This window comes from Bidens hawaiensis, unplaced genomic scaffold, assembly GCF_021521415.1.
Source record: "Bidens hawaiensis isolate Kalapana, Puna unplaced genomic scaffold, B.hawaiensis_p1.1 tig00044103_1, whole genome shotgun sequence".
Taxonomy (NCBI): domain Eukaryota; kingdom Viridiplantae; phylum Streptophyta; class Magnoliopsida; order Asterales; family Asteraceae; genus Bidens; species Bidens hawaiensis.
The window spans coordinates 1-5,625 of NW_027497823.1; the positions used below are offsets into that span (position 1 = coordinate 1).

Consider the following 5,625-nt stretch of genomic DNA (forward strand, 5'->3'; position numbering starts at 1 on the left):
CGTTATCACTATTAGAAATCAAACTAGAACAAACATTCACGAATAGTTACAAGATGAATTAAATGTTAATTAAAGAATAATAAAGATTATAGTTATGTATGTGATTTACTTAATCTATGTCGTAGGATTATTATGAACATGACGGAGTATAAAATTTGATTTCAACTCTGGTACAATTGTCCCTTCCTTGATTTCTAGTTGGTTTTGTTAATTACATGTAGAACTAGGTAAATCGATGGGAGGGTGGGGTTGAGGTAACTCACACTGAGTGAGCGCAGCTTCGAAGAATCTCTGCAGAACGTGAAGTTTGCAAGGGGGAGTGATGTTCAGCTTCTGGTGATTACTTTGTGATTTAGTAATTTTATGAATCAGAACACATCTTGGTCTCTGAAAATACACATCAGAAGGATGTCTTCTGCAAAAGTGAAAGTCGCTCCCCATGCTGCCGACTTCGCTTTTTTGCCTGTCAGATTTTGTTTAAATTCGTGCCCTCATTATGACGTACCTAGTTCACGTGTAATTAGCAAAACCACCTTGTAAGCAATTAAGGTGATATTGCTATATCACCTAAAGAATAAAAAGAAATTTCGTTTCTAGATCATGTTTTGCTTCTTATTTCTTGTAAAGATCGATGTTGCTAATTTCCTATTAAATCAAGAAAAAGTTTCCTGATCATGTTTTCTTACATAATTTCTTGTGTTTTTGACATCATTATAACACTAAAAAGATCATCCATGGCTCATGGAAAACAGATGTGGTAAAAGATTACTGAAACAGATAAATAAGAAAATTTATATTACTTATTTGAATTTTGAAACAAAGCCAGCTTAAAATTGAGTAGGACATACAACATGGTTAACTAGTCAGAACAAATTAGAACAGCCAAAATACGCACCTTCACACATACGTGATATGTTATATGAATACATACATATAATGTATCAACTGAAGAAATCTCAGTCCAACAAATTAATTTGACGAAAACCACTTAAACCATATTGTTTATTTGGTACAGCAGTTTTGATTTCAATACTTACACTCTAGTTATCATAATATATCAGCCTCTTTTCCCTTTTCTGGTTGATTTAATTAGAAATTGGATTTATGTTTTCAGTTAATTACTTCCAAAGATCAACCTGGCAAGTGGAGGTGGATATTGAAGCACATTCTGAAGCCATTTCATCGCTCTTAGACTCACTTAAAAGTAGGTTCATATGTTCAGCCACTTGAAGAGATGATGTGGGAGGATGGAAGATTCTTGATCATTACTAAGCTGTGAAGCAACAAATTTATCAAGTACGCGCCAATCAGTCACTTGAAGATCTTGTTCACCATTGTTAGCATAAAGTAAGTTGATATTCAACTGCTGTGTTGTGTGGTGCATATTGGCAGCAGGAGGATGGTGGATTTTGGGAGATTCTAATTTAGGAAGTTGAAGAAAGGAATGATCCTGAGGCAAGTTGTAATGCAATTGATAGAGCTCAGATTTTCGCAGGAAATTGGTGCTGGTATGAACTATTTGAAGTGTAAGGATGAGTTATGCTTCTTGGTGATTCAAAATTTGGCATGAATGAGGCTTGATATTCAACCAGCTTAAAGAATCGTGTTCATCCATCCTGCGTACTGTCGTTATTCGCTTCCTGAATACCCTGCATACAACCCATCCTTCTTCCTGTTGCAAACAAAACCGTAATTTAACTTTATCACAATCAAGAATGTTCTAGTAAATTACCATGAAAATTACAAAATCAAAGCATCCTCATTTAAACATGTTTTGTTCCAAGTAGAAATTATAACATCATACTGAAAATGCAATCAATGCTTTTGAGTTTATGAAATTTTACTCACCTGAATGGTGTTGTTTTCATTTGTTTCTAGCCTATACTCATGCATGATCCAGTCTGATTTCTGCCCATTCGGAGCTCGGCCTTTGTAAAACACCAAGGTCTTTCTCATGCCAACTAAATTGTGCTTGGAGTATATGGCCTTGTCTCTTCCAGTGGCTTTCCAAAAGCCGGCTTTTGTGGCTCTATTTGTGCGTGTTCCTGTTGGGTACTTTTTATCCTTGTGGCTAAAGAAATACCAGTCATTTTGCTCCTCAGTTCCAAGCTTGCATAAATCTGGTTCGATAATAGCAAATTGTTAATATGTATTAGAAAGATAACCTTTGTTAAGTGTTAAAATTAGGCCTCAGAAAGGTTTGCATCCATGGTATAAGTAACACATAGGTAAGTTGTAGTACACAACTTAAAAATGTATCAATCTAGCTAGATTATTTTGGAGTGCAAATTTTCAGGAACCTCTAACTTGGTACATGATGAACTTAAACACCTTGAAGATCCCATGGCTCAATTCTGTAGAGATCAATGTCCTTAATTACATCAAGATCTATTCTCTTTGATGCAATCTTTTTCCTGAGGTAGTAATCTACAAGTTCCTCATCCGTTGGGTGGAATCTAAAACCAGGAGGAACATGTGAAAACTTATTCATGTTTGTTACCTGAAATTCAGAAATAGCACCATCAATTTCAGTGGTTATACTATGTACATATATTGATTATGTATCCATCTTTGCAATACGGAATATAAGAACATCATTAGTATTAATTAACACAATGATTGTAAGTGTGTATGTGTGTGTGTGTGTTTCCCAACTTAAGTTCATTAAATAGCAGCAGCTAAAAAGAGTGAATCAACAAGAACCATGAAACCACCATTCTACATATGTTTCACGCTTAACCATGTTAGAACTTAATCAAGATCCAAAAAGAAATAGAGAAAAATATGTGAAAAGGTTGTCAAGAAGAACTTTCTTTGCCATGAAAATTATAAAGTTCACTAACTATAAACCTAACCCTAAACTGTTTACCTACGTTTAATCAGCTCAAATCAAACAAAAAGTTCATTTCTTGATCATCCAGTACAACAAATTGAGAATCTAAACATATGCTTTGCTTATTGTTGAAGAGAAAAAAAATCTTATTGAGAAGAACTGTGTATGGTAGAAAATAAATCTCATGTGACAATTGAAATCCAATGTGTTTGCCATGCATTTGATAAAGAAAAAACCTTTTATTAAATGACAATTAAGATAAAACTACTCAAGTGTGCTTTTCCTTAGGAAGCCACTCAAGTTTTCACCACTCAAAAAAGGTGAGAACATGATAATATTGCACAATCAAAATATAGAAGAACTTTACTTTGTGAACATGGAAATGTGCTTCAGTTTTATACATATATAGTAGTAATAGATAAAAGTTAAAAAGACTCACTAAAAGTAAATTTTATATTGTTCTTTATCATAGAAATCTAGCAAGAACATTAATCTCATACCTCAATTAGATAACTAAATGAATAAGGAAAGAAAAATAAATCTAGCAAGATGAACTTCAATGAAACTATTACAAAGTTTACAAAGAAAACTTACTTTTTGCACCCAAAATCATCCAAAAGAAAAACTCCTTTATAGCACTTCCAAGAGATTGAAGATGAAGAAGATGCAATAATATTGTCAAAGAATCCTTGGAAATGAAGATGTTCTTCTTCTAATAAGCAAAAAGAAGCAAAGAAGAGTGGAATCTTTGTGGACCAAAAGGGTTTTTAATTTCCTCGGGAATTGAAGTGAAAAAAAACTTGTCTTTTTGTCTCTCAGATCCCAAAGAACACAAACCCTAATGGAAACAAAGACTCACTTAGTTTATAAAAGTGTAAGCTGGATTGTCGGAAAAGCATGCCGTTAAAAAAGGGATGATGATGTTGGGGCGGTGAGATACTACTCCACCACAACACACACCACCAGCTACTGATGCTGATGCACCAAACCAATATATAGATATTAGATATATCACAACTAGATATTTAGAGAGAGAGATGAGTGAGATTTAAGAATGTGACGGCAATGGATCACTTAAAGAATTCACACACCAAAAAGAATGTTTATGAAGCTTTTTCATATTTAGGGGTCTTCTGTTTCAGCCTTTCGATTTATAACATGACTAAATAATAAGTTTTTCATATCTTAAATAGTTTACAGCTCTTTTGTGTAGACAATATGTGAAAACAACTAGTATCCATTTTTATCTTACCATGAATATATAATATGGTGGTCCATATTTTAATATATTGCCCTTTTCATTTCGGTATGAAATGAATACTTTTCATAGCTTGCATTTACGGTCATTCGATTGTCTTCAGTTTTTCTTTTGTGCTATAATAATAATAATAATAATAATAATAATAATAATAATAATAATATAATCTTCACTACGAGAAGTTGTTAAATATTTCATGTTCAATGTTAGCTTAGAGTTTTAAATTACTATAATTATGTTCATCAATTCATGAAAATCTATAAGGATATATTTTGTGAGTTAATTAGAGACGTCGATCTAGTTAAAGCGTCACATAGAAGGGAATTTTTAACTAATCAACCATTTAACTATGCGTTGTGAGCTAACTAAAGATTAGATATAAAAAAACAAAAAGAAAAAGTTTGGTTGGTTGGTGATTGCGGATGGACCCACTTTCGATTTGACATTATGTATTAGAACAATGTTTTCAGACCCGACCCGGATAACGACCCGGGCGTCTTACCGGTTCAAAGGTCGGACCGACCTGAGAGGGCGGACCGGTGTTTGACTCGGATGACATAATAAATAATTTAAATCTATTTATATATATACATCATATTTATATATACATATACTAGTTTGAGGCCCGTGTATTACACGGGTAATTGTTGAAAATTTTAAACTTTGACCATTAAGTGAAATACTATCAACAAATTGATCATATATTGTTAATACAATTAAAATTAAATTAAAGTTACAGAAATTACATAACTAAGATTACACAAATATGTTATAAATAGGTAAAAACTTCATTTTACATTACATTTATGATTGTATTAGCAGGTATACATTTTTATCAAAATCATATTTTTTAGTCTATGTCTGCTCGTAACTCTTAATAAAGTAACATATAAGCCTGCTTATAACCCTTTATATAGCTACATATAGTTGTCCATGTGACAAAAAAAAGGTTTTTCAAGTACATAACAACTCTAGATAAATGATAATATATATCCATGATACTAATAAAAAAATTCATACACATAAAATGTCATAGCTTTTAATCAATTAATATGATTTTATTTGAGAACATCTCCTCAGTTTATAAAAAAAAAACATGATTATCCCAAAATCATATACCTGAACTTTGATGATATAATTATCCTTAGAATCTTTATAATTTGTATTTGATTGTTCATGATAAATTTGTTGTCATTAATATTCTGTGTATGACACATTTTTAATTGACTTTATATTTTACAGTTAAAAATTGTATAATCAAGCAAAATAAAAAACTAAAAATTTAAATATAACAAAATGATTTGTTTATTTCATATGAATATAATTGTCAGAAAAATGAAAAATACATAATAACATTAAAACCATGTTCAAATAATAACGATTATTTTGAGTTAAAAGAATATTAGAAGATTTAAAGTTGCATAAAATGAATGTAGTGATTCTTATTTATAATCTTTGAAAGTAGGGCTGCCACTTTTACCTGTAACATGAAGCCCAACCCAAGAAAACCCGTACCTGAACCCAAACTAACCTG

The 5,625-nt window shown here is 31.7% G+C and overlaps 1 pseudogene across 1 annotated transcript; it reads right to left on the reverse strand.

The window, feature by feature from the left end:
* Nucleotides 1-1,033: 1,033 nt before the first annotated feature.
* On the reverse strand, nucleotides 1,034-3,531 carry LOC143594726 (NAC domain-containing protein 7-like; annotated as a pseudogene). The gene is made up of 4 exons (XR_013146385.1): nucleotides 3,428-3,531; nucleotides 2,332-2,500; nucleotides 1,849-2,120; nucleotides 1,034-1,672 (listed from the first exon to the last, which is right to left on the reverse strand). The product of XR_013146385.1 is annotated as an NAC domain-containing protein 7-like (transcript).
* Between the last annotated feature and the right edge of the window lie 2,094 nt (nucleotides 3,532-5,625).